Below are 15,398 nucleotides of genomic sequence, written 5' to 3'. Positions count from 1 at the left end.
GAAGGGACTAAATGCACTAAGAGCTTTGAGAATTTAAGCACTGTTAGAAACACATCCAAATATTCACAGCTTGTTCTGATCTGAAAAGGCAGCAAGCGGCAGAAGGATCTATAGTTCCAAGGATATATGTAAAGATATCATAGTCAATTGAGGGCAGGGAAACTGTTTCCAAGCACAGTGCTTGGTATTTGGTGAAAGCATAATAAACATACATTGAATGAATGAATGAATGAAATATAGCAAATTCTTTTGGGACAGCTGACAGGATGGTCTGCATATGCCAGAGTAAAACATTTGGTTACTTGCTATCACCTCTTTAAATCCAGCAAGGCAAGGACTCAGATGAAGTTATAAGCCCAAGAGACATAATTAGAAACATTTTATGCACAAATTTCCTGTTCCATTTGGAATTAAACCTAGGCCTTTAAGATTAATAGCCCCAGGCTTCCCTGGTGGCGCAGTGGTTAAGAGTCCGCCTGCCAATGCAGGGGACATGGGTTCGAGCCCTGGTCTGGGAAGATCCCACATGCTGTGGAGCAACTAATCCCGTGCGCCACAACTACTGAACCTGCGCTCTAGAGCCCGCGAGCCACAACTACTGAACCCACGTGCCACAGCTACTGAAGTCTGCGTGCCTGGAGCCCATGCTCCACAACAAGAGAAGCCACGACAATGAGAAGCCCATGCACCACAACGAAGAGTAGCCCCCACTCACTGCAACTAGAGAAAGCCTATGCGTAGCAACAAAGACCCAACGCAGCCAAAAATTAATTAATTAATTAATTTAAAAAAAGATTAATAGCTCCCACACCTGTTAATACACTCTCTGTAACACACCCAGCACTGCAATAGTAGAGCAATAGTTTTCAAAATGATGTTCTTTATATAGGGGCAGTCCTATCCCATGAAAATTCTCCAGACAGATGCCCTGAGTTGCTTCCTGGTCCCTCCTCTCCACTCAGCCAGGAGGGCCATGCTTTTATCTTTTTTTACAGATGAGAGTTCCATCCAACAGGACATCTCTACCACTTAAAATGAAACCACTGATGTAGACATGTGCTGTTCTAGCAGAGCAGCCGTTCTACTTCTTGTTGAGTATTTTCTGGAGAGATTGGAACAGATATGTGGTCTCACCACACGATGGACAGCATGTGAGCCAATTTAATTAGAATCTCAAAGAACAGGGCCCCTCAGCTGACATCTGGGTTTTATATACATGTGCACGTGTATGTGCAAACACACACCTGATTAGGCACCCAATGAGTAAAATACATCTTTATTTACCTGTAAATAAATGTAACGTCTATCATAAATCCACATTTCTGTCTAAAAGCAGAAAATTTGATCAAATTTTCCCAAGTGGATAGTAAAATTATTGCACAGCTATTTTAGTTTCAAACTCAGACAATTTTAAGATTCTGCCTTTCTCTATTTTCTCCCCTGAATGATATTTAAATTCTGAAGAGGGCTTGGCAGGGGTGTGCATGTGTGTGTGTGTGTGTGCATGTGTGTGTGGTCAATAGGCATTCTTTATTCTCTACTGGCATCAGATGCTATTTAAATTGTCTTGCCTACCCTTTGGAAATAGGCCCTTATGCTCCTTACTTCTGCTACTGCCTGAGGTCCTAGCATGGTTCAAGCTTCTTAGAGTCCACTGGTGTTCTCAGGCACTTCCAAGACCCCTTGGGGCTGCACACTTTCAGCTGTCACCATATTACTGGAAGCCTGAAAGATACTCAGGTATCTCATGCTTTCTCATGCCTTAACTTTATTTTATTCCTCTCTTGCCACTGTCCTATGAAACACATACGCAAGGCTCTGCCGCCCTGAATTCTCAAATGGGAATCAGGCATTACTCCACTCTGTCCAGGCCTGTTATTTAGCCAACAAGAACCAGAGTAATCAGTTGGTTTGATTGTGTATCTCTTCTAATTGGCCAATCTTTGTGCTATGTTAAATACTTAGAATGATGACTATACTCTCAAATCTCCAAAATGATAGAAAGTTCAGTCACTTCTTCTCTCTCTTAGATGTTGTTCTGATGGGGACAGGAGCTGAAGTCTCATGCCCATATTCCACTGTTGCTTTTTCTTCAAGGTAACTTTTTCCCCTAGCCTAGATAACCTTTATCTGGTCTCCAGGATAGGGCACTCTGACTCGGTCTGTATTCTCTTCCTATTCTATTGTTTATAGCACAAACTTTATGCCCAGTTTCCTTCGGGGCTTGGCCTCTTGCAGCTCAAAAGAAACTAGAATATCTATACACTTGACTTTATAGATTACCTTCTTTGCAGTGAGGTTGAAATTTTATTTTTAGACATTCAAAAGCTGAGCACTGACTGCTTATTTTCTTTTTGTATTCTTGGTATAAAACCTCACATCTTCTCTGAAACAGTGCTTGCTAATGACTGAATAGGAGAGGATGTTGGACCCTGGCTAATATCTCAAAATTTTATCCTGCCACACCCATAAGAGTGATGGGCCTACCCAGTCCTTTCTTTTTTCAAACATGGAAGAAGGCCAAGAAATTAGAGAGAAGTAACTGGCCATGGTACCCTTCAAACTCATGTTAATGGTAGAGTACTTTGTGATGTAACCCAGGGTCATGAGTAAATGGTTCTTATATACCATAATAAAGAGTCAAGTTAACAACAGAAGGATGGGTTTCTTATGTAGACTCAATGAAGGGTTCTGGTAGGGAGGGAATCCTAGGAGTTCTCTGATGTTCTTTTGGACACAAAATTATTTTGCAATTCCAAATAGAATCCCAGCACCCCTTACTCCCCACCCCAATTTCACACAGAACAATGAGAACTGGGTTCATCTTTTCTCAGAACCCAGCATGTTTCTTTTCATTTTACAGAAATTGAATCACATATTATAAACTTTGCTTATTAACTCTACAAAATAGGCTGTGACCAGACCTACTTATAGAGAGCTACTAAATACACATAAGTGGAAGACTCCCACAGTGCAGGTGTAGAATAAAGTAAATCACAAAAGTCTGTCATAATAAGAATCTCTGGACCTAGAACCTGGACATAGCCAGGTAGCACGATTGCTAAGTATTACCTTACATGGTAGAATAAATTGTTTCTGGGGATTGAAATGGCCTGGAAAGCATAAAAGGAAGTAAACCTGACCACTGTTTGCCCTGGGCCTCTCAGAATTGTCAGATTTCTCACCTGCTCAAGCTGCTGACCACTGCCTTATCCCTGGGGGAAGAAGAGGAACACCAGAGGCTATGCTTGGTCAGAGGCATCTTTGTCAATATTGTTCTCATACCCTTTTGATGCTGGATACAGCTTGTGAATAGAATTCATTGGTCCTATGAGTTCTATTTCTGTCATTTTTGAACCCAGTTACAGTCTTCTCAAATCTGGGCCAAAGATACTGTGACCTTGGGCAAATTGCTTAGTCTATCTAAGCCTCAGTTTCCTCATCTATAAAATGGATAATAAAGATAGTTTCCTTATAACATTTTTTTGTGTGAAATTACATGAAAAAAATTCATTAGGGTCCTTAGCAAAGGGTGAGGACAGAGAAAAGTACTTTGTTAGCTACTATTATTAATGTTATTAATCTGTCATTTACCACATGGAAATTGATATATTTCTATGTCAATAACTATTCATTGGCATAATTTTTTAATGATTAGATAATCTTCCATTTTATGAGAGTCCTACAGTTTATTAACTAGTTAAATATTGGGGGTCATTTAGTTTGTGTTTATTTGTTTGGCTATTATCCTTTCAGGTAAAGTTAGCTGATTAAATGCATGTGTCTACATGCACTCCCTCCCCAAACCCCTCAAAAACTACAGGGAAGGGATTTTTTTAAGGCATAAGCTCATTGTAATGAGAACAGGAGTGGAAGCGATAGCAATAAAATTATGGAAGCAGAAAAGCAAATACTTTGGCGGACCCAAGTAAATTGAATCTGAAGCCAGCAGCAGGGAAAACTAAGGACTAACACTTTCTACATCTCAGAATTCCCCTAAGGCTTGGGAATTGATGGCACCAAACGGCTCTGGAAGCTGAGATGTAAAGAGACGCTAAAATAAAATGGATTACTCTAAAGCCTCCTTCTGAAACAACTATACCCCCAGATCCCCTTATCACTACCAGGAATCCACTCTTTTGCCACCCTAGCCAAAGACTAAAGGTTTCTTCCCTACAGAGAGTAAAACAGGGATTTACCAGGACACAAGCACAGCTAAAGGTGGAGTTTTCCTATGGAACTAAGTGAGGCATAATGGATAATGAGTTCCCCAGGGCTCTTTTCCCTCTGCAGCCACCCCTTCTCCCTCCAGACTAGGGGTTGGAAGTTGGAGTCTTCTCCGTGGCACCTGACCAACCCAAGAGGAAAGATTTAAAAGACTCCGGCATCAGTTTTCTCACCTCGACTATCTGCTAGACCGCCCTATAGCAAAGTTCTCACTTGTCAGTTCCCTTTGAAAGGATCACGGCTTCCAACCATCCTTTTCTTGCCTTACTCTTAAACAAGGTCTGGCAATCAAGGATCGCCAGATATCTGAGGAATGCCTTTGCTTTGACAGAGCAGAAACAGAAAAAAACAAAAAAACTTAGTGGCTGCACAGGGGGAGGAAACTTCAAAAAAGCAAAAAACTGGCATGAATATTCTCAAAGCTACGAGGACATTTTGCAATGATGAGAGAAAAACAAGGACAAATAAAAAGGAACATTCGTAAAACAAAAAGGATCTCTTGGAAATTAACAATATGATGGCAAAAATGAAAATGAAGAAACTCAGTGGAAGAGCTGGAATATAAGAAAAAATTTCCAGAAATAGTAGTAAAAAAAAGACTGTAAATGAGAAAGAAAAGGTTTTTCTTTTATCTATTATAGACAATGATTTGGTGGAAATCTTTGAAAGAAAGATTTTAAATTATATAAGCCAGCAGATTTTGCAGCATGAGATAAAATCAGAAAAGAATTCAACTTCTAAAAGGTCTTTAAACTTTAAAATATAGAAAACAGGAAAAGTTTATTCCCAAGTGCCAGAACATCTAGGCAGACAGCAAGTACTAGAACTTTATTAGTGATCTTTCTAAATAAAACAAATGTTATGCCTAGCACCTACAAAATGAAAAATCTGTTACACGAGGCATATTGGCAAATCATGATCTCAATGCACCTATTTTCAATGAGAGCTGAAAAGGCCTAAGCCAAAATTGAAGACCAGTGTAAAAAAATAGCCTCTTTACATAGATCTCTCCAGCTAATCTTCACAAGCTCCAGAAAGGGTGAGGTGGGGTGAATAAACTCTCAACTCCTTCTGGCTACTTCTATGACTACTCTGATTCAGCCATGAGAAATTACTGACCAGCAGACTTAACTTGCTTTTTACCTTCATTCTTCATATTGCTAAGATTCACTTGGAATGTCCTTGAAGTTGCATATGTTACTAGGTGATAAGAGTATTTTGACAAGGTCAAGTATACCCTAGCAAAATGAAATGGAGAATTGAGGCAGTTAAGAAGCCCTAGACCTAATATTTCACTTTCCCTAAAATACGCAGGAATTGAGACTAAAACGTTCTTAAAATTCTCTGCTTTATTTTACTTCTAATCTTAATCCGTACCTATGCCTTACAGAGGGAGGCAGAGAGCTGCAGTTGTCAAGTAAATCTGATCTGTGTGTATTAATAACCATCCCGTGGTGCTCAGTAGAGTTCCTTCCTAGCATGCTCTGGGACACACTAATTCAATCACAATCTCTGGGTGTGGGTCCATGGCATCAGTATTGTTTAAAAGCTACCTAAATGACCCAAATGTGCAGCAAGAACTGACAACCACTGATAATCACATCTATACTTTGGGCTAAAAACACTTTGAAACTCATGCTTTGGATTAGCTATTTATATTTCTTTAAAAGTTGGTAAGCGCTAAATATCTACTTTCTTTGAAGCTGTACAGATATAGCATCCAAATAGGTGACCATACTTTGTTTGTTTAAGTGGTTTATAGTTGGCACTTGGCTCTCTTTTCTGGTTTCTCAGCAATAAGGTTCAATCAGGTGGGAGTTGGGATGGGGAGAGAGGACCAAGAACATATTTCTTGGAATGCCTGGCTGATTTGAAGCAAAAATATCAAATAAGTAAGATTCCTATTGGATTGTATGGATAATAATCCTATACCTAGTTATGCATCTTAATAGGAAAGACTTTAAAACTACTGTCAGGGCATTAAATTTGGTTCTAATGTTAATAAGCTCTGGAAACAAACATGGGCTATTTTACTCTTTGTGAGAGGTCCAGAGCCCTACATCGATGTGAGAGCAAAATGATCACTTCAACTAAATAATAGTCTTCCTAATTGGCTCCAGGGAAGTTATATGTATATATTTTTTCCCTTTGAGTAATTACTCTGTATTTTTCCCCCAGGTTCAGTGGCATTTTCTCTAAAGAGATAATACTATAGCTAGCTTAACAGTGGAAAATAACCTCAGGCAATCTATTTGAAAGGCTAAAAAAAAAAGAAGAAAGAAATGAGAAGATAGAGAAGACAAGGGGATTAAGAGGATGATGATCACCATGACAAAAACAAAAAAGGAACAGAAGGAAGAGAAGCAGGAGAAGCAACAGCAGGGTAGGAGTCAACACTGGTTAAGGGCCTTTCAGAGTTTCTTATGACCTCCAAGGGTATTTGTTAAAGTTTGCAGATTCCTACACCCCACGCTATCCAAGAATCAGAATGGGAGGAGGGATGCTTATCAATTTGCATTTTAAACAAGCACCCCAGGTGAGCTTTACGTAAACTAAACAGTTTGAAAATTACTGGCCTAAAATATGCCTGGTACTAATGCCAGGGATGCTGTCCAATTTAACTCATTTATTTTTCGAGCTCCCACTCTTGCCAAAGCAACAAAGGGTAATAATATTTTAAGATAATATAAACCTAGGGACATAGTGTTTCTAGGATTACTCTCAAACCATGGGCAGTTCTCTTTGATTCAAGGCCAAGAAAATGACCAGAGAGTACAGTCCGGCAGTCATGACAGATAGCCTTTACTGAGCACTTACCATGCTGCACCAAGCCCTGTTCTAAGCGATTTACATGCCTGAGTCACCTTCAGTTCTTATAAAGAGTAGTCAGTATTATTTCCCTTACACCACAGATGAGGAAGCTGAAGTTTCAGTTTAAGTAAGAGGACTCATATCCTCAACTGCTCAAACTATTAAACATCAAAATATTCCATGCAAAGGAAGATAGAAGTACTGCAGGCCTGTGTTCTCACTTTAGCTCTATCGGATTAATTATGCAAACTCTGGTGGCCTCACCTGCCTATGACCTAGGTTAGTTGTCTGTAAAATGGGATTGGTGGTATTGGTGTAGTGAGAAGCCTGTAGATGTTAACTCCTTATCAAGAGTATAAGGTACCATATAAATGCCAGTTATCATTATACTCCTGTAATCATGGTGCACGTAGGCCAGATCTAAATCTTCCCACATGAAGTTAGAAAATAGAAATGAAGTAATTTTGTTACTATCCAATCACACAGGTAGAATCATAGGTTGGTTCTAATAGCAGGAGGACAAGGTGGAGGGGTAAAGTAAAGTTTTTAAAAAGGTGCCCCTTTGACTGTTTTCTCTGTGTGCCTCAAAATCTGACCACTACTCCTGATATTGACTGTAGAATACACTGGCTCAAGCTTTCACACAATACATTTTCTTTTTTCTTTTTTTTTTTTGCGGTACGTGGGTCTCTCACTGTTGTGGCCTCTCCCGTTGCGGAGCACAGGCTCCGGATGCGCAGGCTCAGCGGCCATGGCTCATGGGCCCAGCCGCTCCGTGGCATGTGGGATCTTCCCGGACCGGGGCACGAACCCATGTCCCCTGCATCGGCAAGTGGACTCTCAACCACTACACCACCAGGGAAGCCCCACACAATACATTTTCATCATACTTAACATATCAAGTCAACATAGTACCTCATTTTTTTAAAGTGCCATTTTTAGAGACTGTGTTTAGAGGAGCAACTTTCTAGTTCTTCCCAATACCCTTAACTCAGCGACTGTTTATTCTCCACCATGAAATCAAATGCCAAGTGCTCAAAGAGGAAGGAGCTGGTACCCAAAGTCAAATGTGTGATGTCAGCTGCATGAGCCCAAGGTAAATTACCTCACTCTTCTCCATCTCAGTGGAGTAGAGTTCATCAAATCTGTCTTGCTTCTCTCAACAGGGTTATGGGAAAAGTCTACCGAGAATATGCAAGCCTATGATAGAAAGAAAGAAAAGAGGGAGGGGAGCACACTGGAAACCAGTGAGTAGGAACAGAAGAGAGAGTGATGTGCGAACTGGGTGCCAGAGCCAGGCAGGTTTAAGCACTGCAATCACACAACCAGTGTGCTTCCACAACCCCGCAACCTCCTCCCCATTGAAAAGACACTTTTATAACAAACTGTGGTATATCCAAAGTGCTATTTTCTCAATAAAAATAACTATCATTTATTTGCACTAGGTATATTATATACCTGCATCACGCAAGTTACTATTATAGCCCTTTTTACAAATGAAGAAACTAAAGCACAGAAGGGTCAAAAACATGTCCAAACATCATAGCTAATAAGTGGCAGAACTGGGATTCAAACCCAGGCAGTCTGCTCCAGAGCCTGTTCTTACCTCTGTGCTTATTGCTTTTCAAAACAGTGTCCATGTAGAGTTTGGGGCCAGTCTGTCAAATGGTGTCAGTTTTTCAGTCAACTCTCAACTAACCCTGCAAATAAAATTAAAGGCCCTGCTTCTGCCTTCTCTAGCGACAGAGTACCAGGAAGGAGAAAATGGATCACCAGCCACGACACACCACAAAACACTTTCTCATGCCCATTTTTCCCCAGCTTTCCCAGTGCCAAACCCCACATTTCCCCATGTGTAGGTGTGACCTCACCCTAGAATCCTGATTAACCTGGACTGGAGAGTCAGAAAACCATGAGCAGCCTTGAATTGACCCCTTCACCTTGCTAACATACCTTCCACCTCCATCCCCACCAACACACCCACCCACAAGTCCATCTCTTTCCCAAGTTCATGGGCTGGGAATGAACTCTTGCCCCCTGTTAGTTTCTTCCTGGGATGTAACAACCCAGACCTGGCCAATTACACGTTTTCTTAAGCTATTGGACCTGCTGTCCTTTGCCTCTTTCTTGTTGTGAGTAAAGAGCTATGGCCGCAGTGTGGCCAGTTCTGGACAATACAGGAAAGAGTCTTCAGGAGGCTCCAGGGAAAAGGTTGCAGACACAAATACTCAGAGGAGATAGGCAGATACCATAGCTGAACGAGTAAGTCAGGCATAAGAGAAAGTTGTCTTTAAATACTTGATTTCTTCTGTTGTGCTTTGTTTTCCCACTTTCGATACAGTTAAGGATACCTGAACTCTATCATAAGAAAACAAAAGCAGGGGTAAACATAATGGCAGAAATTGACACTTTGTCTCAGTGTCTGAGAACGGTGGGAATTCAGACCCATATTTTCTAGTTTTTAAAAGAAGCCAGAAAACCCTATTTGCATTAGACATCTCCTGAGCTTGAGCATCAGAAACCAGTTCAGAATTTTAAAGTAATATGCTATGGACTGATTCTGCTTTCACAGATTTGCTTTCTCTTTCCAGTCAGAGAGCGGTGGTCAAAGAGGCCCAGGAGAGCAGCTGAGAACTGAATCATCTGTGCTAGGCTGGCAATTTAAGACCCTCCTCCATCCCCCAGCATCAGCTTTAGGATTGGTCATCCTCAGGCTTTCTTTCTAGCAGGGCCAGTGAGGGATAAACAACAATGGGGTGAACCTAACTTTTCCTTTGCTTCTCATCTCCCTCCAGTGAATGCTGGAATTAATCTGCTTATTGTTTAAACAAATGTAATCCAGGAAGGATTGCACTGAAGCTGCTGTAAACAGGTAAGGAAAAGCAGGCCTCAAACAATTGTCTCTAATTGTGGTTATAAGAGTGGGCCAACCCTGATCTCAGACATGACAAGCAAGAAATACAATCAGTAAGGCTGAAAAGCAACCTCCTGGAATGTGGAAAAATAAATAACGAGGATCATAAGTACAAGTGTCCGTGGAAGTGAAATTATCTTTATTTTCTCAAAAAAATAAATTTGGATATTATTAATTTACTTTGGTTCTTTTTATCATGACTTCAACAATTATTTTTGCATTGAAATAGTCTTTCTCAGATAGTAACTTTATAGTGGAGGATAACATGGCCAATGCCACTTTTTTCAAGTAATCAGAGATCACATCACTAGTAATTAGACACGTGGATATCTGTACCTCCTGATACCAGGAATGAAAATGACATAACATCACTTCCTACTAAAAAATGCATAATTCCAATCTAATCATGAGAAAATTTGAAGAAATTCTGTAGAATAGTTAATAGTATTGTATCAATGTTAATGTCTTGGTTTAGCTAATTGTACTATAGATACATAAGATGGGAAAGCTGAATGAAGGGTACATAAGAGTTCTATGTATTGTTTTTGTAACCTTTTGTAAATCTAAACTTTCAAGATGAAAAGTTAGAAAAGATATTATCTTGTTTTTATAACCTTACCCCTAAGTCTTCTTTAAACAATTTTTAAGGATTTAAATTTATCACATGCTATATTTATATTATTTTGTCTAAATTAACTAATTCAACATTGATATTTGCTTTTAAATGTTAAATGATGCTTAAATGCATCAATAACAGGACAGATAATATGCAGAATGGGAAAATATGAATTGTCAATGACGATTCTTTACTTGCTTTCTGCCTACTGAAGGGCATGGTGATTGTTTATGTTTCTAAACACTTTTTCTCCTTTTATTATGGGAACTTCCTTTTGTTTCTAAACACTTTTTCTTCCTTTATTATAGGGACCTCCACTTCACCCTTCCTTTGGGGAATTGCTCTTTCCTTACTGAAAACACTGAAATAATGATGCGGCTACAAGTCGTAGTAAAGCTAACACCCTCCTCCCACTTTCAAATACAACGTTGGCCACATGGCCTACATCTGGCCAATCACAACACTAAAACGTCCTGGCCACATTGATTGGCCCAGGGCGAACATATCACCCAAACCTACCTAGCACCCAGAGTTTTGCTCTGGGACTTTCATGTTGAGGATGGAAAGGAGGTCCTCTTTTTCTCCTTGGATTACGAACTGGAAAACTGTGATCCCAGAAGTACCACAGTTGTGTATTTTACCCTTTGGAAAAGCCTGAGAAATGAGAGCTAAGAAGATGTAGAAGCTGAGAAGTGAGGAGAGAGGGGGTGGGGAGGGCACTCGATAATACTGTTTAAGTCTCTGATTCCAGTCTCCTGGGCCAGTTCTATCTTTCTTTTTTCAAGCTTTAATAACATAAGCCAATGTATTTCCTTTTTCTTGTTTAAGCTAGTTTTTAGTTAGGATACAGCTCTTTGTCTTTTGAAACCAAAATAATTTTGATTCATCCAAGATTAGCTTTGTTTTGATAGACAAAAATGTTACATGTATCAGATGATTCTGTTTATACCACTACTACTTGGGACTAATTCAAGGGGAGGGGACAGATAATATGGAGAAACTTCAATTAAGAATAAATTTATTCTAAACATGAGACACCTGAACCAGTGTCAAAGATCACTGAAGAATATTAGAAAGCAGAAAAAAGATCAGTACTGAAAGATGAGATAGTCAAAAATTCTCAGTTCCAAGAATGAAAAAGAAGTAAGTTCTATGAGCTAGATCAGAGGACTACCATCAATTTCAGAACAAATTATTAAAGTTTTGGTTTTTATTACTCACAAAATAAATTTTGATCACTGACACCCAGCATGACATAGAGTCAGTCCTATAGCCATTATATATCTGGACTTCTGCATGTCATGTGACAAGGTCTTTTTGCTTTCATTTTGAACAGTCACCAGCAAGATAAATTTGTAACTGATTCTAAAGCAAAATGATTATTAAATCATTTAATTTGTAGGGAGGTTTCTAATGGTTCTATCTTTTCTCCTGTCTTTTAATTAATTAATTTAAATCGTTTTATTAATAACTTGAATGAAGATACTAATGGAAAGTTGACTACATTTGTATATAGCATAAAGCTAGGAGCAAATCAATGGATGAAAAAAATCAAGATTCCAAAAATTCTGAGAGGCTGAAACTCAACAAGGAAAACACTTAACCCCCTGCTTCTATATACACAGATAACAAAAACATAAAAACTGTGCAAATCAGGGTGGAAATGTAACTTAATAGCAGCACATGTGACTACAAATAGCGATTCTAGTAAATTATTTGTTCAATAAGAAAAAAGTAAAGCTAACTCAGTTTTAGGCTATAGTGACAAAAGGATAGTTCCAAAAAGAGGTAAAATTCTTGCTCCTATCAACACAGGTTTGGCCAACTATATTACATTTAATTCTGGGTGCCATATTTTTAAAAGTATGTTAAAAAGACCCTGTTCAGACAAGAGTAACCAGGATGCAAAATCATTAAAAAGATTGGGGATGTTTAACCTAGAGTAGAAAAAACTTAGACAAGACAAAATAATCTGTCTTCCAGGTCAGAAGAGCTGTCATAAAGAAAAGAGCTTGAAACCTATCAGTGTGGTACTATAGGGCAAAGTTAACATGACTAGAGGCAGATAATGAGGGAAGATTTATGTCATTATAAGGAAGGGCTTTGTAACTATTTGAGCCAACTCAAACCAAAGAAATGGGCTGTTTTGCAAGACCTTGAATTACCTAACCACTTGATAGAAATATTCCTTTTTAAAAAAATTTCAATTTTATTGGAGTAGAGTTGACTTACAATGTTGTGTTAGTTTCAGGTGTACAGCAAAGTGATTCAGTTATACATATACATATATTCATTCTTTTTTAGATTCTTTTCTCATATAGATTATCACATAATACTGAGTAGAGTTCCCTGTGCTATACAGTAGGCCCTTGTTGGTTATCTATCTTATACATAGTAGTGTGTGTGTGTTCACCAAAGTTCTTGATTTATCCCTCCCCCCTTCAACGTTTCCACTTTGGTAACCATAAGATTGTTCTCAATATCTGTAGTCCGTTTCTGTTTTGTAAGTAAGTTCATTTGGATCTTTATTTTTTTATTAGACTCCACATATGAGCGATATCATGTGCTATTTGTCTTTCTGTGTCTGACTTACTTCACTTAGTATGATAATCTCTAGGTCCATCCATGTTGCTGCAAATGGCATTATTTCATTCCTTTTTATAGCTGAGTAATATTTCATCATATATATGTACCACATCTTCTTTATCCACTCAAATCAATAAAATTAGAAATGAAAAAGAAGTTACAACTGACACCACAGAAATACAAAGGATCATAAGAGACTACTACAAGCAACTATATGCCAAAAAAAATGACCACCTAGAAGAAATGGACAAATTCTTAGAAAGATACAATCTTCCAAGACTGAACCAGGAAGAAAGAGAAAATATGAACAGACCAATCACAAGTACTGAAACAGTGATTAAAAAACTTACAACAAACAAAAGTCCAGGACCAGATGGCTTCACAGGCGAATTCTATCAAACATTTAGAGAAGAGTTAACTCCTATCCTTCTGAAACTCTTCCCAAAAATTGCAGAGGAAGGAACACTCTCAAGCTCATTCTATGAGGCCACCATCACCGTGACACCAAAACCAGACAAAGATACCACACACACACAAAAATTACAAGCCAATATCACTGATGAACATAGACGCAAAAATACTCAACGAAATACTAGCAAAACGAATCCGGCAATACATTAAAACAATCATACGCCGTGATAAGTGGAATTTATCCCAGGGATGCAAGTATTCTTCAATATATGCAAATCAATCAGTGTGATACACCACATTAACAAACTGAAGAATAAACACCATATGATCATCTCAATAGATGCAGAAAAAGCTTCTGACAAAATTCAACACCCATTTATGATAAAAAGCTCTCCAGAAGTGGGAATAGAGGAACTTACCTCAACATAATAAAATGGCAAACCCACAGCTAACATCATTCTCAATGGTGAAAAGGACTATTCCTGAGGAGTGTCATGTATTTAGGGACGTGTTGACTAGATCAGTGCTTCTCAAACTTTAATTGCATGTGAATCGACATGGACTAATTAGAATAACTGATTCTGATTCAGTAGTTTTGGGGTGGAGGCTGAGAGACTAAATTTCTAACAAGCTCCAAAGTGATGCCTATCATGTGGTATATGGACCACACTTTGAGAAGCAAGGAACCAGATAACTGTTAAGGTTACTTTTTGATACTGAGTCTATAATTTTCATTAAAAAAATACACTTCAGGAACAAAGAAAGCAGTCATATACTGTGTTTTCCATATGAAAATGGCAGTGTTTGAGCTCATACAGGAAGCAGGAGCATTGCCTGGAAACAGAAGCAGCCATACTCCAAAACTTACTCAGTAAATGCATATTTTTAAGGAACCTGTTCTAAGGTAAGAAAAATTGTTTATAAATACTTGTATATGACTACATTTAATTATCCACTTTCATTAGAAGTGATGCGTCATGCTCAATAATCAGAATTAATAGCACTCATTTCTTCAATTTTAATAATCCAAATCTATATTAAATTCAAGAGTTTAAGTGTTTGTCTAGTTCATTCAACAGAAGTCCTTTATAATTATCCATCCACTCCAGAGCCTTTCAGTGTACTGACTTTGCTTTATTATTCTCTTACCTTCATTTCTATAGATTAGGGCTTTCCAGCTGGTAGAATTATACATGTCCCTCAAGGTATTCGGTCTTCTTATCCTTTGGGAAGGCCAGGCAAGTAGCTTGATCCTGGGATCCTGGGAAGAAGACCCAACCAGGCTGGCAATTAGTCAATCATGATTAGTGAGTGACACCTAGCACTCATTAGTCTGGCCTCAAGACATTGAGCTCAACCAAGCCAAGTGTCTATCATCTTGATATCAACTTCAGCAACTTGCTGCAAGCATGTCCGTTTTTATCCTAGGAGAAGGCTCTGTTGATCTGTTGGAGAAGTTCAGGTCTTAAGTGCTTCACTAGCATAGCATGCCCACCAAAATTTGGCCATGGGAGGATAGACAATGAGAAAGAAAGAGGTTTTTGGCAGGTGTATCTTTAGGTGATGATCCCGATATCAGTCTTCCCATACATTAAATACTTTTATCCATTTGTGGCAAAGTAGGTGCATGGTAACATCTCTAAAAGGTATGTGTATTTTTCAATTTAGAAAAATGATTTTGTAATACTTGACATATAAAGTTTAGGTAAATTCTAAATCTATAGCACCCTCTTATGAAATTCCAATGGTAAATTTGGCAAGGAGCTAAAAGGAAGAGTTGCAATATTTAAAATCAAATGTTGCAAATTGTTTAATGGTTGTAAAACTTGTTTC

General features: G+C 38.6%; 1 protein-coding gene across 28 annotated transcripts in view; it reads right to left on the bottom strand.

Annotated features, from left to right (window-relative positions):
• Positions 1 to 15,398, bottom strand: part of LOC308615945 (uncharacterized protein) — a 639,507-nt gene that overhangs the window by 186,662 nt on the left and 437,447 nt on the right. For 26 of the 28 annotated variants that reach the window (XR_014015644.1, XR_014015645.1, XR_014015648.1 and 23 more), the window contains one exon: positions 14,715 to 14,826. The exons of the other annotated variants lie outside the window; for them this stretch is intronic. The gene's annotated coding sequence lies outside the window, so the exon portion shown is untranslated. The remainder of the gene's footprint in view (positions 1 to 14,714; positions 14,827 to 15,398) is intronic. 28 annotated transcript variants of the gene reach the window in all.

The sequence above is a fragment of the Mesoplodon bidens genome (assembly GCF_964165515.1).
Source record: "Mesoplodon bidens genome assembly, chromosome: 4".
NCBI lineage: Eukaryota > Metazoa > Chordata > Mammalia > Artiodactyla > Ziphiidae > Mesoplodon > Mesoplodon bidens.
The sequence above is the reverse complement of the archived record's forward strand: the minus strand, read 5'-3'. Positions and strand labels throughout refer to the sequence as shown.